Source organism: Mixophyes fleayi, chromosome 10 (assembly GCF_038048845.1).
Source record: "Mixophyes fleayi isolate aMixFle1 chromosome 10, aMixFle1.hap1, whole genome shotgun sequence".
Classification (NCBI taxonomy): domain Eukaryota; kingdom Metazoa; phylum Chordata; class Amphibia; order Anura; family Limnodynastidae; genus Mixophyes; species Mixophyes fleayi.
Window position 1 is genome coordinate 37593335 of NC_134411.1, and position 27953 is coordinate 37621287.

At 40.0% G+C, this 27953-nt stretch overlaps 1 protein-coding gene across 3 annotated transcripts in view; it reads right to left on the reverse strand.

Moving 5' to 3' along the window:
• Positions 1–27953, reverse strand: part of BMAL1 (basic helix-loop-helix ARNT like 1) — a 75599-nt gene that overhangs the window by 31788 nt on the left and 15858 nt on the right. The window contains exon 1 of one of the 3 annotated variants that reach the window (XM_075188447.1): positions 1719–1823. The exons of 1 other annotated variant lie outside the window; for it this stretch is intronic. The gene's annotated coding sequence lies outside the window, so the exon portion shown is untranslated. Of the gene's footprint in view, positions 1–1718; positions 1824–27953 lie in introns of those variants that run through there. One more of the 3 variants, XM_075188450.1, reaches the window with a different exon arrangement.

Sequence of the window (27953 nt, forward strand, 5' to 3'; positions counted from 1 at the left end):
ACTTAGCTTACAAAAGGGTTACAGACACCAGGACTGCACTGAGCTTTGAAGCAAAAATAGACTCTTTACTAGTATTCTGTATTTTGCATTATGTGTGTTTACATCAGGTCAAATGTATACAAAGAGCGTAGACGCAGCACTAATTACATGACTTGCCAGCATGTGAGATAAACAGTATATGGTAGGAGAGATTATAGAATTGCTTTGAAAATAGGTTTGCTAACCTTGTAAATATTGTTTTTCTGATGAACAGCATTTTTTAAAAGGCAAGTCCAATTTTTGAAGGGGTTAAATATCAAACTATTATTATATTTTGCACATATAACACCTATCCTATACCTAACCATCGGTTAGCTACACTCTGCAGCAGAGTGTATCTAACAAGCACCCTTGTGATAAGATTCTTGATCATGGGGTTAAGTATGTATTACTCTGTCTACACCCGGCCCATACTGCTGCATCATCTGGCAAATGTCAGCGCTTTCAGCGGATGAGCGCAAAAATAAAAAGATATGTACGCTAATCAATCCAAACTTAAGTCAGTTAAGTCAAGAATGGACTTTTCCATTAAATTAAAGTAGTAATAACATCCAGAGGAGAATTAAACTTAAGCTTTCAACCTTAAAAGTCTTTATTTTTGTATATCACAATTAAAGAATGAAAATTACAGCCGACAGCCCTGTACATAATAGTAGCAGAGAATGAGTAAGAGGAGACAAAACAAAGAAAATTTGAAGTATGTAGGGTAACCAAAATGCAACTATCACCAGCAACTGACAGATGAATTAAACTCATCTCCCAGTATAAAAAGCACCAAATTAAACTGTAAGCTCTGAGGACCAGCGCCCGTGTGTCAGCACAACAAAGTAACGGTATAATATAACACCTAACCCAACATGCTTTAATAATTATCAATACTGTGTAGCTGGAATAAAGAAAATGATAAGTGCCAAGACTGGAGACAACTGAGGACAACAAGCCCAACCTCCTGCAATTACTTTCATAGAGCAAATATTTAACTAAATCACGGCTGACACCTTATAGGGATTTCCTGTAAACAAAAATAATGACGGTTTAACCATTTACAAATCACAGACTGCTTTTAAACAAACATACAGGTGGCCCCCGCATCTTATTACCAGAGCCCAACGCCTGCTTGTTGTTGGCGCTGTCACTGGTCACAAAAAAATATATTTTTCTAGCACCAAAAATGCAACTGTAGGAAAACACAAAGATAAAAGCCCAATCAAATTCTATCACATACTAAATTATATATATATATATATATATATATATATATATATATATATATATATATATATATATATATACACACACACACATACACACACACACACACACACACACCACAGTTACATGTATAATTGCAAAAAGCAGAAATAGCCAATAGATTCTAGAGTGCTAGAGATAACAACTAGAATGTGTAAATAAGCTTTTATCATCTAGTGCATGGCTCTTGCCCGCAAAGCTTACACTCTAGGTGCACCTAGAGGAGCCAGTGGCCCATATCAAGCAGCAGTCCAGACATCAGAGGGTGCAACATGGGCACATGCCAGCTAGTTCTTAATGCCAGTGCCCCAGCAAGCAAGTCAGTATGACAGCAATGCAAAGCCAACAGCTATCCCGAAGAGCTTGCACTCTAGCAGCAGCAGCAATCCCCCCTCCCTCCCAGGACAGGGCTGGGAGCTGTCACTCACCCGTCAGCCGCGCACTCCGAGCTCACATAAACAGCCGCGTCCGTGACCTACTTTCTGCCCTCACTAAATGTCGCACCACTAACCTACTTTTCAACCAATGACGTGCGGCGGCTGCCCGGCTGTCAGTGCCAACCAATCAGCGCCCTCCCCGAGGACAGCGGGCCAATGGGCACCTCCGCCTGGGAGACGTCCCGCCCTCTTGCGCCACTGCCAGCCTCTTCTAATCAGAAGCTCCAGCAGGCTAGGAGCGAGGGGGAAGAAGTGTCGCTTCGAGGCCGCCATCTTGGTTGGGGCGCAATGTATAATTACTGTTCTGCAGATCACTGCTATGGATCCGGCAGCTGTAATTAAGACTAGGGAGGGGATGACAGTGGTCTACGGGTCACTAATATCAGAAGAATCAGTTACAAAATACTATCATAGCTGCCAACCTGACTCCTGTGCACAGCTTAATAGAAAACTGGTTCTGGTTTTCCCACTTATTCTTCACCTGGACTATTAATTTACTGAAGATGAAGATGTGTTTTAATACTAGTGAAAGCCAGAGTATTGGAAAACCTGAAGCAAAGTATAAACACACTGTGAAAAGGAGTCAGATGTTACTCATAGTTCTCACAGTATACATAGTAAATAACTTTAGTGATTTAAGATTATTCATTAACTCTTAAGCCTAGCAACTAATCTCTGATTTGCACACATAGGTCCCCTAATTATACATACACGGGGTGCAATTTCCTTTGTTTGCACACTGGGTTACCAACTTTTTTGCTAATCTATTTTAAAAATGAGACAAACGTTAGCCTTGCCCCCTTTATCGGTCAAAAGCGGTCATTGCCAATTTACACATAGCATCACTTTCTTATAAACATCCACATTATTGTGAGAATGGGCAAGAAAAAAATAGGCGACTGAGCATGGCAAGGTATTGGGCACTAAATGTACCTGTAAAGGTAATAGTGCTGAGGATTTAAAGTAGAGATGGGCGTGCTCGGTTTCCTTGAAACCGAACCCACCCGAACTTCGGGGATTCGAGTGGCTCGGTACTCTAGCACCTATTCGGTTTCCAAAACGTCATTGTGACGTCGTTGGATCTCGCGAGTTTTAGAATGAATAAATACCCACCTCCACGGCGATCTATGTCATTTGAGAGAGGGACAGAGAAGGGTTAGGTCACAGAATAGAGCAGTATAAAGCAGGCATTTTTCAGAGTTTACACTACAAAGTGTTTGGGGTGTCATATCCACCTTCTAAAAAAACTGTATTTGCTGAGTACTGAAACTGTAATATAGCAGCACTGTATATTTCTGAATTTTCAGTACACAGTGTAGGGTGTAATAAACGCCCAAAGCTTTGGTCATTTTGATTAATAGCGTCCTTAAAGCAGTTCATTGGGGCTGATTCTAAGCTCACTGATGAACTGGCTTTTTACTGTGAATTTCAATAGCTCTTTTTAGTGTGTTGTCTGGCACCATGGATTGGTGCGTCTGATAAAAGCACGCATCCCGGGATGAAGGGGGGGTCAGCGCTCGTTGTCATGTATTAGCTGTAGAATTACCTCACTTCTCCAAGAAACAGGTGGAGCACTCATTGCCATATATTAGCTGTATAATTACCTCACTTCTCCAAGAAACAGGTGGAGTGCTCGTTGCAATGTTTCCTAGATGTGCTAGGAACTGCCGTGTGTGTTTGAGTCATTGCTCTGTCACTTACCATCCAGCCAGATCACTGCAGTATTTGGCTGAAAGTGTATGAAAAGCATATTGTAACCTGTGAGATGGTAAAAATTGAATGGAAATCACTGGAATTTAGTGTTAGTGAGGTTAATAATAATGTAGTTACAAAATAATAACGAAATTATGTGATTTTACCCCCAAAAATAAAATTTTATAAAAAATAGCTAAACAAAACCAAAACACGCAAGGGCGGTTTTGCCAAAACCAAAACCCGAAGCTAATCCAGATCCAAAACCAAAACACAGGGGTCAGTGAGCATCTCTAGTTTAAAGCACAAAGTGTGCCCGGAGTATTGAGAAGAGACCCAATAACACAAAGGCAACATTGGTCAGAATGGGGTGACGGAAGCGGTCAGTCAACTAATGACTAAGTACAACACTGGTGGAAGAAGTAGATCTGAACACACAACTCACAATACATTGCGATAGATAGGGGATGACAGCTGATGACCCCACTTAGTGAAAAACAAAGATGCTTTTGCAATGAGTTAAAGGGTATTTCTGTCCAAAATTTACTTTTTTAATAAATAGTTTATTGAGGGCAGCTATTAAAAGTCCATCCAAACATCTCTCACTCCTGTCTTGACACAGCGTTTCGTTGAGTTTAACATGACTGACGGTCCTCTGAAATAATGACCACGGCATCTGTCAGCCATGACAGGCTCGCCGTATGGAAGAGTAGCAAGGATGCCGCGGGGACCAGGAGCGTGGACAGTATGACATTGGTGCCCTTTATATGAATGTCACACAGAATGCAGGTGGTCCCAAACCCACAAAAAATTAATGGTCCACCCCCCCCCAATTCCGGGCCCCCCACCCACTTACTCCTACCCTAAGGATTTCTTCTCACAGAAACTTTATACCTTCAAGGGATCAAAAGCTTCTTGAACTAAAATGTATACCTTCCTGCGCCTCTACAAGCATAAAGTACATATATTTGGTGTTTCTGTACTTGGGATTTTTCTGATAGCTCAAAAAGTTATTGTAAAAAAAAGTATATAATTGTAAAGTGCTACGGAATGTGCTGGCGCTATATAAATAAATGTTGATGATGATGTATTACAGATAGATAGATAGATAGATAGATAGATAGATAGATAGATAGATAGATAGAAAAGTTATACCTGATGAATTAAACTTTCTAATCTTCAAAATAAAAAAATTGGTCTGGGCATGAAGGGGTAGTCATACTCTGGTCATTAAGTAGTATAATAAAAAGCTCATACTAAAGATATCAATGCCTTACTTTTAAAAGAACACTAGCTAATTTTTGTGTAATAATAGTTATAATGCGCCACCGTGTGGAATAATGAGGTAATTACAAGTCACAAAACTGATGGGAAGTCCAGGATTTCTCAAATTCAGTCCTGAGGGAGCCCTAAGTGCATAATAGCAGTGAGTACAGGATTTTAAGCTTTTTTTTTTTTTTTCTGACCCAGGTTATATTTGTATGACAGGGGAGTTCAACATTACAAAATCTGCAAAAGGAGATTTAAAATCAGAGTCAAAACATTTAAAATACTTTCCATCATCTGTATACTGTGAGCAAATACATCTTCTTGTTTTTAATTCCACAGATCAACTAGATATTTTCTTTGCACAGATAAGCTCTCAATTCAATGACTTGAACGTGGCAACATAAGAATATAAAACAAAATCAATCCTTACAAGTGCTAACAGACCTTTCCTGTCTGTCCACACTCTTCCTGCATTAGCTTTTCTATGCAAATCACATTGCAAGATTACTCGCTGCAAACTCTCTTATACCTCTCTTATAACTTGCTAAACCACCGTGGCTGAGAGATGGCCATATCCCCTACTGACAACCACACTTCTCCACCACTACTGACTATCTTGGTGATTTGTGGCCCTCCGGTGGCCATTATCGAGAAAACATAATTAAATCCCCTGCATGTACCATCAGCTCTCAAGTGCCTGAAGATAATTTCTAGGTCTCTAAATACAGCCGCACAGGAACGCTTATTTTGTGTGTGCACTCAAAATGCAGTACATTGAAAAAAAACATAAAAATGCAGCACGCTATATACATTGTGGAAAAATGGCAGACCAACACAAATATACATCTAGCAGTCTAAAAATAATATCAGCTTAATTCATTGCTACAGTGATTGGGGTTATATGCATCAAACTTTATGGTTTGATGCATATAACCCCAATCACTGTAACAATGAATTAAGCTGCTATGATTGGTATTCTAAGGTGAAAAGACTTAGAAATTTGTGTTATGGTGAAATAACAGATGCCACACAAAATATTCAGGTTATGTACGGTAAAATAATTGAAACTGGTAAACAAAAAATGTTTTAAACGGGTTCACTTCTGGCTGAGTTGATTGCATGTCATCACTCGTTATGATAAACTACAGCTCTGATACTGGTTCTGCACTTTAAATCCACTCCCTTGTCAATAACAGCACTGTATTTAGCAGGGTTACGGCACTCACATATAACCGGGAGCGTTGGCACTCTGATATAAAGCCTAATAGCCGCTGTGTCGGATATCCCAACTTACAGAGAGAGCCAAGCCGGGCTGACTGTGACTGGCAGCTGTCCTGGTTGTATAGAGGTGCTGGGACTGTGCTAAAAGAGACGCACAACTAAGCATTATTATTAGGAAAGAATGGATTTAGTACAGGGTTTATTTAACGTAGTAAACCTTTGTATATTAGTGTTATAGGCTGTGTATACTATGACAGTCATTGTTATGGAGGAGTCCGTTATGTCCTCGTCTGCTATATACAACATCTATCCCAGGATATGGTACCAGGCCCCTACCCGGTCACACTAGATAAAAAGGGTCTCATTTTTGGTAAATAAAATGTTATTGAAGTATATCCAGATAACAAATAAAAACATACAAACAGTAACATTACTTCGCAGGACTGAATTCTAAGGCACACAAAGATTTGCAGAATAATCCAAACGTGAAGAAAGATTTGAGAGACAAACTGTACAGTAAAGCGGAGATCAGACAGACACACTTGGGATAAATCAGAAAGGGGGATTAGGAGGGATAAATTAGGGCGGGAGGAGGAAGATTCAGTCAAAGAGGGTCACAAGAGGTCAAAATCCTAAAGATTTGTTTATCTATCCATGGAAATGGAAGGACCTTATTATGATTATATATACTTTTGTACCATGGTAAATGCCCTCACAACATTTATTTCATTTGAAGACAGGGATCTGACGTCTTTGCGTTACAGCAGGGTGAGACAAACTGTGGCTCTCCAGCTGTCGTATAACTACAAGCTCCAGCAATCCTTGGCAGCCATAGGCTGCACAGAAGGTAGAGATACCTGATCCTGTGTGACCACTATCTGTACAATATCCATGTGTGTTCATTCAGACGTGTCAACAATACAATCCCTTCTCTCTGTGCAGTAAAACCGGACTCAGGAATATTTGCTCTGGTTCTACTAGTGCTGCGAGATTCTACGACAGCCCAATACTGACAGTACCAGGATTCCCCCTGAAATGTAGAAATGCCATGAACAGAGCATTCACTAAACTTACATCATAACACATTGAATATGGTCACAAGCAAGCATACGCTTATAGGTGGTCATACTTTAATATAGTAAATTAGATTGAAACAGTAAACTAGTTACAGCTAAAAATATAGATGTGGAGTTATTAGGCAATCCCATCTAATTATGCAATGATATAACATAGAAGAGGTGCATCATCATCATCACCATTTATTTATATAGCGCCACTAATTGCGCAGCGCTGAACAGAGAACTCACTCACATCAGTCCCTGCCCCATTGGAGCTCACAGTCTAAATTCCCTAACACACACACACATATACACACATAGACACAAACAGAGACTAGGGTCAATTTGATAGCAGCCAATTAACCTACCAGTATGTTTTTGGAGTGTGGGAGGAAACCGGAGCACCCGGAGGAAACGCACGCAAACACAGGGAGAACATACAAACTCCACACAGATAAGGCCATGGTCAAGAATTGAACTCATGACCCCAGTGCTGTGAGGCAGAAGTGCTAACCACTGAGCCACCGTGCTGCATATAACAATGAATTAAATGTACCATGGAATGCAATAGTAGACCCACAAATGACCACGCAGCAACAAATTGCATTAATATATACTGTATATATAATCATTTGGAATCAACTGTGGTCTCTGTCTCTCTCTGTCCTACCTGACTCCTGAGCTCTTGTTTTGCACAAATCACTCACATTAAGCAGATCCAATTTGTCTGGACCTGCCGTTACTCTTACCTGCCCCCTGCAGGTCATACCGCAGCCCAACAAGTGGCTCTCTTTCCATAGAGCCTTATCCTCAGCTAATCCCTGAGTCGTCTCCTCAGACAGCCTGCCTCTCGCAGCACACAATGGGATCACACTGGACTCTCACTATATATATAAATATACACACACACACACACACACACACACCTCACATGCATGGTTCTGTACAAAAATATACTTATTGCAACATAGAAGTGAATACTTAGATGTGTGATATTGTAAAAAGAAGGCTTAAATAATTCTAGAAGATGGAAGCTATAATCTGATTGGTTGCTGTGAGAACACCTCTACTTTTCCTTTTTAGATGGTTTGATAAATGCATTAAAAATAGCACAAATAAGAGTGAATGTTGCCGTACCCACCATTGTGTTCTAAAACGTTGCCGTAAAATTTTAGAACACAGCACGTCCTATATCTCACGTGTTAACGCGCGCTTCCGTTTCATTTAGTGAAGAGAGTTGAGGGAGGGATAAAACAGGGACAAGCAGAGGAATCACCATCTATATTCATCATATATACATACTTAAGAAATTCTACTTACAGTATATATAGCATCCATATAGGTGTTTTGCTCAGAAATAGCCTACAAACCACACTGGTCTGCAAAGAGGAGCCTTGCAAGTGCAATGCTGAAAAAGATGAAATAACTGTTTTCTTCATGCATTAATATATAATCTGGTCTAGAGGGGGATTCCGGGCACATGTAATAACCCCTATGCCTGCCAATGTTATATTTGCCAACTTCTAAGATCAGGAGACCTCTCTAACGAGTCTGGAGGGTGCGTGGCCAAGTGAACAACGTCATCAGGTCCCGCCCCTAGGCTGGACATTACCATTTTCAGCCTATTACAGCAGAAGGGCTGAGATAATCAAAAACGTCTTATGTAATATAATGGGTGGTTCTTAAGTGAAAGAAGTTTAGACTTTTGATTGGGGGTCTACCTGCTTGCACCTCATCACATTTTCCTCAGAGATGGCAAGCACAGGATGATCCGTCTAGGCGCACAGGCACAAAACGAAGGCATCTACTGCTGCGCATCGAGCGAGCACTGTAAATGAGGTTCTGCCCTGGAAATCAGCTGTTGGTTCAGAGAGCAGGAACAGCAAGTAAAAACACAGTACAATCAGCTGCAGCAGGAGGAGAATATACAGCATTTCGGGAAACCCAGACAGTGTTTTATAAACCAGACAAACTTCTGCAAAATCTGGACTGGTTAAGAGATTGGATGCAGCTTCTTCTATTGCTCTGCACACAGCTTACACGTAAAGGAAGTCCAAGAGATTAAATATTTCAAACCAATCTAATGGAGAAATAAAACAATAATTGAGGTCGTTTTCATGTCTGCTTGTCTGTACTAGCAAAAACAATTAAACCACAACACAGCATCAGACTTTTGGATTCACATCAAATGTGAGCTTTGTAAATCATTTTCATGGCAAAATGTGACGTACGTTACAGCATCAGTTTAGGTACGCGGCACCCCCTCGACGATGCCGAGACCGGCCGCACCCTACGGGGAGGAGCGTGGGGGCCGACGAGATGAGAGGACTAGGGCAGGTAAGTGAGGGGTAGCAAATCTTGCCTCTATTCCCAGTGTTACCACTTTTAAATTCTTGATTTAAAACTCAAAATTCCTGGTAATATTCTCCATCAAAATATGTAATTAAAATTCTGCGGTACATATAGAAAATTATAACATGTGAGGTAATCAGGGGAACAGGTATCTTCTGGGGTAGATGGCAGCAAACAGCAGCAATAAAGTCATACAAGTCCAGTACTTTCAGTAGAACTGACCTCAGCCAGTTTTATTAAACACATTCAAATAAACAAAACCTAAATAAAAGGCCTTGGCTGTCCGGCACTAACTAAACATTCTCCAACACCATCTCTCAAGTGTGGAACCTTGTGTCCCAGACACATACTAAACACAATAATATCTGCTCACCACTGGCAGGATCTCTCATAAGGCATCCAACCTCCTCCCCAGGTCTGTGAAAAAGACTGCCGCTCTGCCTCAATCGCTCTCTGATCCCATTCAGGTGCAGCTCCTAACTAGTCTGCTGTGAGTCTGCAGACCAGAAGTACCAAACTGGATCTTCTGTATGGAGAGAGCAGGGTGGGCTCCATACATCACATCAAGGACCCTTAACAGCTTTTCCTGAAGCTGAACACACTCTTCTGGATGATGTTTCCTATACAGAGCAATTTCCCTGGGTTTAAAAGCATAAGGGACACAGCCTGTGACATGGATACTTGCCATTCAGTATCAACTCAGTGACCGTCACATATCCAACCTCCCTTGTTTCAACCAGTGGGTGGAACACTCGTAACCTCCAAACACAGACCCAAAGGTTTTTCCTACCCCTAGATGCTTGACAGTTGTGGAACCATGAGCCCAATCCAAACACCACTCTTCTATATGGTTTAGGAACTACCAACCGTTCCAAAATATACTTTCCTCCTTAAAACATCTGATACAATAAGTCCTGGTTTATTGCCATGTAAGGGTATGACAACATATTGCCAGGTTCTACTGGCTTCCCATTAATTTCACCAGTTCTCTAGCTTTTATTAGGATGGGGTCTTTTAACTGCTCTGAAGCAAAAACATCTTCCTTTACTTTTACCAGTTATACAGTTAGCAGGTGTAACAACATTTCCTATTTCAACAGAAAATACACTACACTGCTGCTCTTATCATTTCCTTACTCGCCAACCACGATAAAGGGAACACTTGTGTCTTGGAGAACATGCCCATTACCACTGTGTCAGTGACATTACAATGCGGGACTGGGCTATTCTTTTTAGCAATCAACTGGGTTTCCCATAGCTTCCAGAAGTGGGAAAAATCTCTCCCCAATATTACATCAAACCAGGAACTAATCCCACAGTGACTACCATGTGACCACACTGTTTCTTTGTACTTCAGCAGTACCATAACACAGTTTTCCTTTGGCATTTTAAGGGATTCACCAATTGCTTTTACATGAGAAACTGTACTGCCAGAATCTAGTAGAGACTTTACCATTTCACCTTCTACAATAATCTTCCAATCTCATCAGTGAGCTGCTGTGTTCAGGCCCTCACACTTTTTACATTTTCCTCAAGCAACTTCTTTTCCGCCAGCAACAACTCACTATTCTAACGGAGTTCAGCTAGATTCTTGCAACTGTAAAATATTTGCTTCAAGTTTGTGTATCTGAGCTTGAAGTGCCTGTAGGTCATGACCAAGCATCTCTTTATGTTGGGCCACTGTCTTTGCAGTTACCAGAACTTTTTCACGCTCTGTATTCAACGTGCTCTATAATCTGCTGGTATCTTAAACATTCCACTCGTGCAGCTTCAAATCTAATTTCAGCACATCTGAGCATTTCTATGACTTGCTCCGGAGACTCTCCTTCCTCACTGAAAGGGACATCGATTGCTCCTTCTTGAACCGAGCTCACCATTGTACGGAGGGCTTCGTGGTCTAGTTGTTGTGGCCTACAGGACTCCTCAATAGCTAACCGCTGAAATGCCTTGACCAAATCCTCCATGCTAGGGCACTGTAACACTCTTTTTCCAAACCCAAAATAAATGGGTACCTGGCCCTTTAAATTATTCTCTCCACCTTGAGACAGATATATTTGTATGCAATCTTTCTGGTTTTAAATCTGTAATCTTCTGCTTTTTCTTTCCTAATGTAGCTTGAAAAGCAGTCAATTTTATCTTCATAGAAATGAAGCAATTTATAGAAAAAAACATTTCATTTGACTTAGTAGTAATACCACACATCCTGTGTCCCAATAAACTTTTCTATTAAACTCTGCTTGCTCTTTAAATTTGGACAGGTCCAGGCCACCCCTAACTTGTGCTTTGCATACACAACCACTTTCTATACTTCAGCAAAATATACTTGGGTTTTCTTTGCAGCAATAAAACTCACTCCATGAAAACACTTGATTTTCACTGCTGCTGAACACATGCGCTCACTTCTGTTATTCCAATCACAAAAATATCCACTTTACACCAACAAAGTTTAACTTCTCTTAAATCTTCACAGTAGGACTTGTCACTCACATCCACGTGGTTCTCTGCTTTCCACTGTTGCTCTGCACAAACAATCCAATTTTTAGCTAATTTTATCCACACGACAATACATTTAAATACAAGTCTTTCTGCACAGTGTCTGTCACTTCAAACTTTATCCAAATACACACAGACCTGGTTCCTGCATATTTTTCAAAACTCCCGCTGTTCTTTAATATTTGCAAGTCTTTGCAAGCTTATTCTCCACCATATGTGAGGTCATCAGGGAAACAAGTACCATCTCCTGGGGCAGATGGCAGCGAACAGCAGCAATAAAGTCATACAAGGCCATTATTTTTGGTAGAACTGACCAGTTTTTTTAAAGCACATTCAAATACACAAAACATAAATAAAAACCCTTGCCTGTCCGGCACTAACTAAAATGTTCTCCAACACCCTCTCTCAAGTGTGGAACCTTGTGTCCCAGTCACATACCAAACACAATAATATCTGCTCACCACTGACAGGTTCTCTCAGGAGTCGTCCAACCTCCTTCCCAGGTCAGAGAGAGTGATTGAGGCAGAGCTGCAGCCTTTTACAGACACCACTCAGGTACAGCTCCTAATTAGTCTGCTGTAAGCCTGCAGACCCGGACTATGCCTTATGTATGTAGCCCACCCTGCTCTCTCCATACAAAACACCAGGGACCTATAACAGCTTTTCCTGAAGCCAAACACACTCTTTTGGGCGATGCTTCCTATACGGAGCAATTTCCCTGGGTTTAAAAGCATAAAAGGGAGACAGCCTGGGACATAGATACCTGCCATTCAATATCAACCCAGTGAAATAAGATGAAAGTTAAATTGTTTCCTCCAGGAGATCCCAGATGGGATGTGAAGCACAACTGCGGATGGGAAAAAAAAAACCACAGTGAATTGCGTCATAGAGCCCCTCCCCATCCCCATCTCACAAGGAAGTGGGCAGGATGCAGGAGAATTGCCTACTCTCCTACAAGTCCTACACAGAATCCTGGAGACTCACGGAAATTCTGTGAAAGTTGACAAGTATGAATGATAGGGACCCATTAAAAAAAGTGTGCGCGCTGCGGCTATGAGGCGTATGCCACTAAGGGGTGTGACAGCCACCAAAGGGGACCTTTGAGTGAGAGCTTTATGATTTTTAGGTGTGCCTGAAATCCAATCAATGTCAGATCATTCTAGGGTATCACTTATTTTAGGGCCACACTCACAGCTTTTAACCTACAGGCCGCCCAGCATATCTGAGATGGAACAGCTTTCACCCAGGACACATAAAGAAGTCCTTCAATTACAGCCAAGCTCTGAGATACATTCGGATTTCTTCAGACAGTGAAGACAGAAAACACCTGCTATCACTGAGAAATACATTCCTACAACAAGGATACCATCCAGTAGTTATAGATGAACAGATCCATAGGGCCACAAGGATCCCAAGGAGTAGCCTCTTGGATTATAAACAAAAGGAGGTTAACATCAGGGTGCCCCTAGTGGTCACTTACAATCCCCACATGAACATCTTGGGGAAAATTGCTGCTGACCTTCAACCCATATTTCAGAAAGACAATAGACTGAAGGAAATAGTCACAGATTTACCTCTCCTTTCATACAAACAGTCTCCCAATTTAAGAAATCTCCATGTTAGAAGTGCCCTCCCATCACCATCAGAGACTGGCATCTTCCCTTGCAAAAACAAAAAATGCAAAACCTGCACCCATGTCCTACCAACAAACACAGTCCACATACCAAACACACGGCGGGACTATAAAATCACTGACACATTCTCAAGTGTATCCTCCAATGTGGTGTACATGATACAGTGTACAAGGTGCCCTGAGGGAATCTACATTGGAGAGACCAAGCAGACACTGCAATCCAGGATGAATCTACACAGACACAGAATAAAGAAGACTCCGGACACCCCCGTGGGTAAACAGTTCTCTGGACTAGGACACAGTATAACAGATTTAAAAATCCTAATACTGAAAGGTCTTTTTAAAAATGACAGGGAAAGAAAAATATGGGAATTCAAGCGGATAAGAACATTCCATTCATTGACTAAAGGACTCAATCTAACACCTGGATTTATGACCCACTACATGGACACACTTCATACCTCACAGCAGAGTGCAGACCTCTGAACTTATAGGACTTTTACTCTTCCATCCATAACAAAAACCTCCTTTTTTATTACTTTAGTTTATCTTAATGATGTACCCCCCCCCCGTACAAATTCTTTGATGTAACAGCTCTTAAATGTTGTGCCTTTTTCTCAGTCATTCATTTATAAACTTGCCTGATGAAGGGGCCTCTGTGCTCTGAAAGCTAGCAAATATAATATTTTTGGTTAGCCAATAAAGGTATCACTCCTATAATACTTTTGACTTTTTTGACACAAAAGTATTTAATATCACATAGCCAGAAAAATCTAACACGGTACTGCAATAATAATAAAATATTTAATGCTGCAATATCAATGAGTTGTCTAATTATCACCGTAAGATCTCACGGTATATGTGAATTAGCCTGACAGAGACTAGAATAACAGCTAATTAGTTATATTTTGGTGTCCTATTGTTTGCAGCACTGTGTAATATGAAAAGTTACCATATAAAGCTTTTCTCACTCAGAGTTAACAACCACAGCTCCAAAAATAGGATAACAATTTAGACCTTTGTGCAACACAATAAACACAAAGAATAATTAACTTTGCCCTCATTCCAGCAATGTCTAAAAAAACAAACAAACAAGTTATGTCATGTAAGATTACGTGCCTTTAGATTGTCCTTAAGGTTGTAAAACTTTGATAGCACAATAAATAAAACAGTCTTGATTTAAAAACAGCTTGTTGTATGGTTACTGAAAATATACCGGATTTTATTTTTTGGGCACAGTTGGTTTTCTGATTTTTTCTGGATAAGTTTTCCTCCACTGTTTTTTCTCCTTTGCTCCAATATAGTCCAACATATGAAAGAGTAGTTATGATTATAGGACAAATCTGTCAATGGAGTTTAGCCCCCAATCCATGCATAAGAGTACCCCCGCGGTGCTTCAGCTCAGCATGTAAGGACTGCAACATAGAAGCTTTTCTGGGAAGACAGTGGACTAACCCGCAAGGAATTGGATGCCAGTCATTACAGGATAGTGTCACATATTGATATGTGCCCTTTAAATTGCCCTTACAGTGGCATAGTAATGACTTACATGACAGAAATAGCAGTCATACACTCCAAAAACACAGTTCAGACTGGAGGCTACCAAACAATCATGTGCAGTAACAGCCTGAAGACAACGCCCCGGAGTGTTGGAGCCATAGCTGCGGCATCACTAACACTCCACGCACGCCGTTTGCAATGCATGTTAAAGCACAACTAAAATGCATATAAACCGCTTTGTGTGTATATATTAATTTACAAGTGTGGTCACTTTGTGTTTTTTTAAAACATGCATCTGTGACAAAACAGTATGTTGTCTTATTCAAGCCAAGAGCATATGTAAATAATGAACTACATCTCATTGCATTTACAATGCGCTCCCACTGAGATGAATGTAAGTTTATGTCAGATACTTTGGGACAGGCGTTCAAAACGATGCACCGTGGTGTACGTTCAGCCAGGCCCGGCGCTCCCATTAGGCAACCTTAGGCAGTTGCCTAGGGCGCCGGGACCTGCAGGGCGCCGCTGACTAGATTTTCTAATCTAGTCAGCGGTTCAGCGGCACGAGAGAGATGCACAGCAGCGGCGGCGGGGCGGCCGCCGCTGTTTTTTAATGTCCGCATGATCACTGACGTCAGTCAGTGATCATGTGATAGTCTGTCCGGCGCCTCTGAGGTATCACACTGTCTGTCACTGACAGACAGTGTGAATAAAGTTATTCCCCCCTCCTCTCCCCTCTCAGCATGCATCGCGAGGAGCAGCTAGAGGAAGATAAGGTAAGTGAAATCTATTTTTTTTTAATTTAGTGTGTTCGGGGGGCGCGGGCGGGGGCGGCTTGCCTAGGGCGCCGAGAACCCTTGCACCGCCCCTGCGTTCAGCGCGTGTAAAATGTCTCATTTGATGCAATGATTATTGTATGGAGTTAAAGGTTTGTTAGGAGTAGAAGGCAAATGCATAATTGTAATGCCAGTGAGTAAGGAGCCTGAAGTAGGCTGCTGAACATATCACATTATATCAAACATTGAATGGAAAAGCGCTTGATGCAGCAACAGCATCTTTTGTGATAACACTTAGGAAATTACACTTGTGATGTATATTGCTCAAGTGTCCTGACAAGGACAGTTCCACTGATTAAAGGTATCAGTGGTCAGGTCAGATGGAACATCAGAATGATACATTTCAGTGTACAGGACAGTGCTTTTTATACAGATTTGGACACAGGCTATGTTTAGAATCAGGATGTAACCTGTTTACCAAAACATAGATTTACATGCATTGCAAAGCTAACAATATTTACACTTATCTGTAATATCTTACAAATTCAGTGATGTCCTGCATCTTGTTTTTAGACACAGGAAATCTAGTAGCAAGGTCTTAATTAACCCTACCTGTCTTCAAAAGGCCTCACACATCAAAAGGCCTGATTAACATATGGGCCTTTCTTCAGACAGTTCAGAATAAAATTCACACAAAACGTCACAAACCCCAAACAAACCATTTTCCCACATCACAATACACAAAAGGCTTCCATCCACAAAGGCTTTTTGTATCAGATATATACCTTAAGAAATGATATATTTTCTGTAGAAATCAGAGTCGAGCTGTCATTTTGTAGAATGTACTAAATTAATGATAACAAGAATCTGATTGATTGCTATAGGCAACATCTCCACTTTTTCAAACCAGCAGTTTAGTAAATCTAGCCCTAAATCTTAGCTAGTGGGAAAGTCACCTCAAAATCGGGACAGTTGTAAGTGTCAATCTTGTGGTAGGTAATCATCTGTCACGTGATTGAGTCACTGGGGGATGAGCTGCCTTAGACAGGCAGTATTAATACATTGATATTGGAATGGAAGCAAGCAGGAGGTCAGACATTTGTTGAATACACTTTGGTGCAAAGGTCACAGTAAACCATAGCAACCAATCAGACATTTGTTATCATTACTAATCTGCACTGGACGGATTAAATCTAATTGCTTATTGGTTGCTGAGGTTCATTGCAATGTTACTAGAGAGTTAGGGCATCCCAGTGATGTTGAGACTCCAATCAAATCCATTCATCCATTCTGTTACACAGCAACGAAGACAACGCATTGAAAGAGCAAGGAACCCAAATCATGGTGCAATTATTTTTCAATTTTAACAGAAAGGTGTCTCTCTCATAAACTGGGTTTGGCCTGTACAAGCCGCAGTCTCCTCTGTGTTAGTATTATTATTATAAAGCTATGGCTTAAAGGACAAGGTGCTGGCAGGCCCGCGAGCTCCAGATGGATTAACGAGGGTAATATTGCAATTACACAGCATTTTACATCATTACGTCTTGACAGGTAATTGTATTTCTTGTCCCCTGAGATAATAAGCATACATGTTTCCTCCAGGTCACACGTTTCCACATAAATTGGCCAATTAGCCAAAATTGGAGCAGTAAATCCTGTTATTAATACAGAAGGCATCATTACCATGCTGTTCAGGGAAACTCACACCTATACAGAGTGATAGCGTCCCGATACAGAATCGGAGATGGAGATCAGCATATTATACTTAAAGCTGAAGAAAAAAAAAAAAAAAAAGAAAAAGTAACTTTTAATAATCAAAACCATTTTCCCCTGTGTTCTACTTTTGAGAATATGGCTCCTGAAAATAATTATTAGGTTATGGTATAAATAAAAAAAGATAAGTGACCCCCCTCCCCCCCTTGGTTGGCCAAAACACATTTCCGACTTGGTAAAGTAATAAAAATAATCACATATACCCCTAAAAAGCAGAATTTTTATGTACACATAAACTGCATAGATCTAGAACTATATAGGATGGATAAAGATCAAGTCTCATACACGAGCCACTCGTCCTGTAGAAATTGAAGCAGATAGTCTGATTTAGCGGTCTACTCTTGCTAGCTGACAAGTGGTGGCCAAGCACTTGAGATTGGACAAGATACCATGATAATATCAGATAATGCTTCAAGGTCCAATCAGTGTGAAGAAATTCTCCCCTGGTTTCCTCCGGGGGCTCTGGTTTCCTCCCACTGTCCAAAAACATACTGGTAGGTCCTCTTTCGTAGCCCCATTCATAAAGCTTGGGGGGTATGCCTATGCCAAGTCAGAAGTGCCAGGAAAACATTACAGTTAATCAGCTCTTCTTCTAGATAGGATGGAAGAGAAGGAGACTGGGTAGTGAGGGGAGGGGATGAGGACGGTGAAAGTTCCATAGAACAACAAGAACAAAAGGAAATCACACAGATGTATTAGCGTTTCTATTAAATATGTAATTTTATGTACCTACTGTCATTGTAAGCTTTGGTCCGGGAATTTAGGGTTTTAAACCAGGAAATCCATAATTTGTAAGTGGAAAATGTGGTTATTTATTTATTCTGTGTTTTTAGAAGAACCTACTCGAACACATCGTCGTCTTCAGCAACAGATTCCTGCCCAGATATCCACAATTAGATTCCTATGCGTCCAATCGCGCAGCTCTGACATGAGAAGTGCCCTTGACATTAATGAATCGCTCATGTGGAGAATATTTGTCAGTTTAGTCATAGTGCAACAGAGGAGTGACGGAGAATTTACTCACATTCTGATGTATTTCTGTACCGCACGCTCAGCTGCTGTGAGAACCTAACTGAGTTCCATTACCCTGTGCCGATTGCTAAGGAATCCTAAGCAACCTATTCATCCAGCGCTACCTCAGATTATTTACAGTACCAGTCCTTACTAAAGAAACCACAGAACTGTGATTAAAGGCGATTATTTTATTTTGCAGTAATGGTCCACACACGCTGCAATTTTCCTGTACATGTGGTTGGTCGAACAGAAGAACTGGATGCAAACATGTACTCTGAAGCTTCTGTATAATTATCATCTATTTATATAGCGCCACTAATTCCGCAGAGCTGTACAGAGAACTCATTCATATCATTCCCTGTCCATGTTCACAACTAGGAGAAAGCTGGTACACAGGCGTTGACATCCCTCAACCCCAAATATTGAATTCGCAAAACATATTGTGAAGAATTCAAAATCTGCTTCATCCCCCACATGTTCACTCATGTAAATTTTTATTTAATTACCCTTAAACAATAGTGATGGCTGCCTTAGAAACATTAAGGGCCACGTGTGGCAGCCTCTAACCTTCAAAAAGGGCAGCCTATAACCTTTAACCCCAATAATAAAAAAAAACAGTCTCACATCACTTGTCCTAAAATTCCCTCACGTCCTCAGATCCCCATTTAATCCAAAATTCTGTTGTGTCAGCACTGTCAAGAAATGAATGTAATATTTCTTCCACGTTTCTAGTGTATAAAACAACTAGTTCCAACTAAACCTTATGAACAGGGAAAGATGCAGAGGCCTTCAATTCAAATGGTATATTTCATCTTACAAGACGGTCAGTAGGTTATATGATGGCAAAATTCATATATACCACACTATTGTGAATATTACATGCATTTTATCTATATATTAAAAAATGAAACACGTAAAGATTAACTTAAGTCCCAAAACTGAGAAGACATTTTTAAGGTATTTATACTTTTTAGTTTTAAAAAAATATATATTTTTAATTCTTCTACGCTTGTTCTCTGGGTGAAACTTTACATCACTCGTGACATCATAATCCTCCTCACCTGAAACTCTCTCCAAATTCCCTGCGCCGGAGAAGATTGACGGAGCTGTACGACGAGCTTTGTTACCTGCCAGTAAAGTCGCAGAGAAATGCATAATGCTCCCAATAAAAGCCTTTGAAGACATTAAATGACAAATAAGTATTTAAATAGTAAGTGATGGATTTTAATTGAACCCACAGGAGATAATCCAGATGTGCTTTGAAGGGGTCTTGTCTGAACTGAACAGGGCAGATTGTTATAGGTTTAGAGCCCGGCCTATAGTTGGAATTAAGCCCTATTTAATGAGTCGAGCAGACTAACTTAACACCTTAATGAGATCATTCTGCAAGAAACATATGAATATGTCACCTGCCCATTCTCTGGGTGCCGAATAAAAGATCAATTGTGTTGGGGTAAGGCTGTCTGTCTTTCAGATAATGAGCACTCCAAACAATCACATATTTCTTATTTTTTTTTTTTTACACACAATTAACTATCCGTCTGTGGGAGTGAAAAAGGTATTTTGACATCAGGGGGATTTTCATGGGAACAGAGTTATTTAATGTACACAATTACAGTACCCTTCTATAATAAAGCAGATGACATCCTATATTTTACATCTTGTTAATGACAGAACTGCTGCTGGATTTTAAATATTTTATTCTCTGTAGACTGCCGCACATTAGTACTGCTGTTAATGAGTGAGGCTGAAGCTGTGGGACCTTAGTTAGATTATTATTTGGTGTATTCATAATTCTATAAAACGTACTCTGGGAAAGTTTTCAGCATTTACATTTTTATTACATTTTACCCCAAATTGGTCATACCCAATCCCAATAAACAGCAATAGTACATTCTCAAGTTCCCTGTAGAATATAGCATTAACCCTCCTCATCTAAATCCATACATACATACACACATATAATTATATATATATATATATATATATATATATATATATATATATATATATATATATATATATATATATATATATATTTATTTTTTTTCTTACAGAAGTCTCCTGGACAAAACCATGTTACAATGCAAGGGGTGGAAACTAGTTTTCTATTTTCCACATAAGTTAACTACTCTCTGTTTTTTCATGTCTGAAGCGACAAGTGTGAAGTCATTCCTTGTACACATATGAAAATATATTCCCTTTTATTAAACCACTGTTCTCCCGGAATCTATTTTAAAATTCTTAGATATGTAGAAATTGAATTTGACATTTGAGGGGTGCTCAAACTGCAAGCCAGCTTTCTGCAAAAGAGGAGCTTGTAGTTGGAGTGATACCCACCTGTCAGATTCAGCTTCCCACTACACTGACCTGAGTCGGATCACTTGGGCTAACCCCCACCGATGGAACAGATGGACCCTGCACTGGGTCTCTAACATATTAGACATGTAGAAAAGAGAGGTCTCCATGTAATAAAAATTTCTCCATCACTGTGTATGAACCAGCAGGGGGCAGGCTAGCACAAAATTAGGCACTCAGCAGAGTATATAAACAGTGTCATAAGAGAGATAACCATCCGATGATAAAATTAAGAAACCCCACTTCTTACTTAACGTCACAATTTAGTTCTGTAACAGTTATTGCAGGACGTTATGCTAAAAGTACAGAAAAAAAATAAAACAAAAATATATTTTGTGATGATATTGTTAAGCTGGGTACACACCTATGCAATCTTACTTCAGATGCAATTTCTGCAACGATTTTACCAACGACTGAAAGTCCCGATGATCATGCAGATTGCTGGGCACACACCTACACGATTTACCTACAGATCTGTGATCTTCACCTCTCATAACCATCTGCTGAAAAAGATGGTGACTCTGTAGACTGTACAGATATCTGCCTACACTGCTGGTGGTGAGTGTGTACACTCTGCCACATTTATCTGACGTCCCATTGTAGATTGTGATCTTTAGGAAGTTTAGAAATCCACAGCAAACCATGCAATGTGTATTGGTACGATAAAACATGAGTGTGGAAGTGTACACACTAATGTAATATCTGAATAATTGGTCATGAGCCTAATTGCATCAGTGTGTACACAACTTTAGTGATTGTGTTAAGAATATTCATTTTATATGTTCCCCAGGATCCCCGTACATGTTCCTTTCTGACCCATGCAGACATAGACCCCACTGCAGATACATAAGGATGACCACACGATACCACTAAATAAATTGTTTTATAATAATAGCACATAATGATATAATAAGTTGTTTTTTTTTACAGCAGAAAACATCTTTGTGAGGAATTACTGATATCTAAAGGATATTAGTTCAGCGAATAATCTGGATATGTTTACTTCCGGTGTCTGTAGACAGCTGTGAATATATATTTGTATATGCATTAGAGTACTGCCAAGTGAAACAAAAGAACTATCAACTTTTCAAGTTTTATCCGATACTGTATCTTGTCCCGGTCTATTGCATGGTGATACAATCTTACACAATCATCTCAGCCGATCACCATTCAGTAACTCTCCTTTGAGAATTTATTTGAAGTAGTTACAACAATGTTACAGCAGCCAACAGCTACAGAGACTACTGACTTCACATAGGCAGCCTAAAGCTCAAATACTAAGGTCTATAAACTCCAATAAACCAGGCAGCCACAGTCCATACAAGTTTATACCTGGTGTCAGTTTATATATTACTCTCTAATGTCACACGTTCCTTTGACTTTAACCCCTGTGTGTCTGCAACCTAGAATTTTATAAACATCTGCACACATTGTCCGCATTATATATAACTTACATTTGTGACCTTGATTTATCTAGGAGAGCAAACACTCTGTATTAATATTATTGTTGCCAATAAGTGGGAAAAACAGATAAGTATTGGTATTTATAGGTGAAGGAAACATACACACACCAGCACCCACCATAGCTAAGCAACTGCCTAAAGATAAAATGTGTTGAATATGTATAATCAATAATTCATGGTGCGGCCTATGTTTAAGTATGCTCTGTAGTACAGTATTACAGCCTGCAGGTGTCACTGTCACCAAAGCTGTTCATGGAACACATTGTCCCTTAACTAAAAGCTCTACAGCGACAATATCACAATAAAAGATGACACAAGTACAGCTGTAAAATAAGAAAACTGACTCGCTAGATGACCCTTTTATTTACAATTAACCTTTTCTTTTACCCTTATCAAAAATGTGCTTAAACACTTGTTCTCTGGACGATTGGTTATTAATTTAGAAAAAAGGGAGATGACAAAAGAGTTTATTTCATAAATGTGCATAGCAACTATATACTATGTCTATATAACCCTTAGCGTCAGATTTCCCTGTTCCCAATCACAGTATGTCCTCTGTATATTTACAGCTATGTTATCTGCCCAATGTTTATTTGTTTTTTTTCAAACTCAAAAGTGTTTATTATGAAAACCAAGAGTGACATAAATGGCAAAGTAGTAACAAAATAAGATAATTCAATCATAGGCACAATATGATAATATTAAAAAATATTATACAAGATAAAATGGAGACCGCTATACAAAAGGAACAATTCAAGTGGAGCACCGTAGGAAAATACAGGACAGAGGGGAAGGTTGAGAGGGTATCATGAGGAGAAGGTTCAGAAGGTAAACTCAGAGCTCAGTAGAGACACTAAGGGATGACAGATTGTCCAAAAGGTAGTCTGAGGGGGAGGGAAGATATGAAGCTTTACATATATAACCAGTGCTCCCAAATTTGGTGGAACTTTTCCTCCTTATCATGCAGATGGTAATTTTCTCCATGCTGGCTATAAACCAAACATAGGATTTCAAGGAAGAGACGAGGTTCCATGATTGGCTATTAGTCAGCAGCCAGGACATTTGAGGCCAGCTTAGTTGAGCGAGCATCAATATTCTGGATAGGGTAGCACAGATGGAAGGACCACGGTCCTTTCTGATGGGACATAGGAGGAGGTAGGACAGCAGATTGAAAACTTTGTCCCAGAAGAAGAGATGAGCGGACAAGACCACCAGATATGTAATAAAGTCCCTGTGTCTACAGCCTCGCCAACAAGCAGGGGAGGCCGTTGAGTATACTTTGGCAAGTCTATCAAGTTAAAGGTAACAACTATAATAGCCCTTGTAGGCGCTCTCTTTAATTAAGGTAGAGATAGATCTAGAGGCAACACTCAACCCAATGGTCTCCCAACAGTTCTCCTCCAGGTCCATCTCCCGTTCTCTTTGGTGCCTATTCTCAGGAACCAGCACGTTGCCAAGGAGCAAAATTATAAAAGGCAGAGATCATGCTGCAAAGAGGAGGAGAGACTCAAATGGAGAATTGAAATGACGAGGGCTGTCTAACCGGAGAGTGGAGAAAATGTCTAAGTGGTAGAAATTGGAAAAAAAGGAGGATGGAGGTCAGGAAATCTGGAGCAAAGACCACATAGACCATGGGTTTCCCTTGGTCATCTGCCCAATGTTTTGATATAAACAGCTCAAAAAGGATTTTAGCGCCAGTAATTGGAAAGCCGCTGACGAGGCTGTACGGCCAGCAGTATGCGGAGCGGCATATGTGGCCATTAGGAGATAGAGGCGATAGTTCAGTCATTCTGGAAGTTACAACAGGACGTTTCGCCCAATCACCTGTACTTCACCGGAAAAAAATATATAGCTTGGACCCAAAATGATATAACATCAGCCCCTGACCAAAGATCAGAGCTTGTTTGACATGTTTCACACTGTCCTGGGGGTCAGAAGCAGTTTGTCTTACACCTCCGGTGGGAGAATGTCAGCGTTTGACAAGGTTTACCTGTCACTTAAAATTCTGGAGGATAATATGCAAACAGAGGATCATTCGATACTGCTAGATGTCCATCATAAAAACTCCCGAGTTACATTCTTGAAATGTTCCTAACAGCACAGACCTGTTTATGGAACACCTGTATTTTCGTATACTATCTATAGGCAATGCTTAAAAAAAAAAATGGGACTTTGAGCACACCAATTCTTATAGCATCGGTGTCTTTAAAAACAGTTTAAAAGCTACAGCATTGGAAACCACTAGAAAACCTGCTCAATCTGTCTCTCTCTCTCTTCTAAATACAATGACACTGGTATTAGTAATGGGGACTTACTGCCAAGCAATGAAGATGAGGTAGATAAAGTTAACTAAAAAGACCACTTCTCGAATAAAAACCTAGTGTGATATATTGTTAGTTTTTTTTATTTACTATTTAAACATGTTGGTTTGTGGCTTATATAAATGTCAAATGTTTTTGTTAATTGTTTTATTACTTATGGTAAACTCATTCATGAAATTAAATTCTTTCATTTAATTTACCACTTACAGCTAACGATCTAACTTAACTGATGGAAAGAAGACGCTGTAAATGTATTTACAATAATGTTTTGTGATAAAGATCAGCAGAATGCAACGAAATGTCATTTGCAGGTAATAAGTATAACATACATTTTATAGGTGTACTTTTCCTTTAATTGTATCTATAGCAGACTCCCAGTGAATTCTCAATCAGAGGCAAGAGAAAAGAAAGTTAAAAAGAGCAAGTTTAATAAAATAAATCAAGTGTGCGCATTGTACTCACTCAGTATTCATCGGCTGTTTGTGTTACACAGCAGGGACACCCAGCTCAGATGCTTGAGCTACCAGTGAGGCCTAAAAACACAATACGGAGGATCTGCTGGAATTGAAAGAGTTCATAAAACGTTTTAAGAGATTTTAGTGAAATGCTGTCTGGAGATCGTGTGCCCAGAGAAGTAAAATCTGACCTTCACTTCCTGAGGGGCTCGAAACAGAATTGTCCCTCTCACAAAACAAAACAAAAAGATCTTCGGCTCAATGTAGGTAAAACGCATGATTGGCTTCAGACACTGAGATCCTGGGTGGCAATTCTGGTTTTGTATCCATCTGAACTGCTGGAAAAGAAAAACCCCAAACCGCTGTGACTGCAATTATACTTTAATGTGTTCTTCGGGAGACGACAAAAAAAATTATGAGAGTTCTTTTATTCAGCCCAAACTGGTGAACAAACAGTGATCTAATGACACGTTGTGCGAGTGTTGGCCAAGCAGGACCACACCGCTATATTCTCTGCCGGGTCTGACTGGGGACCAAACCTTTCAAAACCCTTACTGAATGGGTGTACAACAGTGAAAATAACATCCTCAATCAAACAAAGTAATGTTACCAAAGAGGTTAGAGCCTGTTTGTCACTTGCTTACATGTAATATTACATTTCCAGCTTTTACATACCTATCAGTGCTATGTTCTTATCCAATAGTTGGCTTAACAGAACAGTAGAAGATCAGAGAGCCTAAACAATTTCAAGACCAGCACTGAGAACTAATGTTGTCGCCAGAGGTCTGAGAGAAGGTCAGTTTCCAATGTGGCCACACACATAGGTGTCAAATTAGACAGATCTAGCCTTTCAGTGCTCAATGACTGCAGCCAGATCTCACAGGTGCTTAGAAACATAGAAGTTGACGGCAGATAAGAACTGCTTGGTCCATCTAGTCTGCTCATTGTTTTATTAACCTATGGTAACATTAAACCTTATTTGATCCCTTATTCTTTATTAGGATATCCTTATGTCTATCCCAAGCATGTTTAAACTGCTCTACTGTATTATCCTCTACCACCTCTGATGGAGGATATTCCACTTATCCACTACCCTTTCTGTGAAGTAGTTTTTCCTCAAATTTCCTCTGAACCTACTCCCCCCAGTGTCAGTACATGTCCTCGTGTTCTAATACTTCTCTTCCTTTGTAGAATGTTTCCCTCCTGTACCTTGTTATAACCGTAGATATATTTAAAAGTTTCTATCATGTCCCCCCATTCCCTTCTCTGCTCCAAACTATACATATTAGGATATTTTAGTCTTTCCGGATAAGTTTTGTGCTGTAGGCCATGCGCCATTTTAGTTGCCCTTCTTTGTACAGTTTCTAATGTATTTATATCCTTCTGGAGATATGGCCTCCACTGTATTTTAGATTGGGCCTTACCAATGACCTATACAGTGGTATTATTACTTCTTTCTTTCTGCTACGGATTCCTCTCCCTATACAACCAAGCATCTGACTTGCCTTCCACATTGCTTTGTTGCAATGCTTACCTGCCTTTAAGTCAGTGACTCCTAGATCCCTTTTCTCCTCAGTAGTTTTCATTATAGTGCCAGTAATACTATATTTAGCCTTTGGGTTTTTAAGACCCAAGTGCATGATTTTGCATTTTTTGGCATTAAACTGTAGTTGCCACTCTCTTGACCATTCCTCTAGTCTACCTAGATCATCAATCATTTGTTTTACCTATCCTGGTGTGTCTACCCTGTTGCACATCTTTGTGTCATCTGCAAAAAGGCACACTTTCCCTTCAATATCATTTGCAATGTTTCCATTAAAGATATAAAAAAAGCACTGGTCCAAGTACAAATCCTTGGGGTACTCCACTGGTAACCTTTCCCTCCTGTGAATGTTCTCCGTTTACTATAACACTCTGCTTTCTATCTTGCAACCAAGATCTTATCCATTTCACCATCTTTGAATCCAATCTCAAGCTTTCAAATTTATTTAACAGTCTGCGTTGTGGGACAGTGTCAAAAGCCTTACTAAAATCTGTATAAGCTATATCTACAACCCTTTCTTGATCTATTACTTTAGTCACCCAGTCAAAAAAGTCAATAAGATTTGTTTGACATGATCTCCCCCAGTAAATCCATGCTGTTTAGGATCATGTATGTTACCGGATTTGAGATATTTTACAACTCTTTCTTTTGGGAGTGTTTTCATCAATTTCCTACTACTGATGTAAGGCTCACTGGTCGGAAGTTGCTCACCTCTTCCTTGCTTCTACCTTTGTGCAGTGGGACTACATTCGCTCTTTTCCAGTCCTCTGGAATTACTCCTGTATCTAGTGACTGATTGAATAATTCTGTTAATGGTGTTATCAACACCCCTTTAAGCTCTTTTAGTATCCTTGGATGTATCCCATCTGGCCCCATTGATTTATCCACTTTCAGTTTTGAGAGCTCTGTTAGGACCTTCTCCTCTGTAAATGTACTTGTATTTACCTCATTTTTATGAGTATACTTGCAGCTAAACTGTGGTCCCTTCCCCGCTCTTTCTGTAGTGAACACTGAGCAAAAATATTTATTAAGATGATCTGCTATTACCGTGTCTCCCTCAACAAGACTCTCACTCTGTGTCTTTAGTCTTATTATTCCTCCTTTTGTTTTTCTTCTTTCACTTATATACCGAAAAAAAGTTTTGCCTCCTATACCTACTGACTAGGCCATATTCTCTTCAGCTTGTGCCTTTGCACACCCGATTACCTTCTTAGCCTCCTTCTGTCTACCAAGATACACCTCTTTATCTTCATTATTCTGAGTCTGCTTATATTTCCTAAAGGCCATCTTTTTTTCTTTCACAATA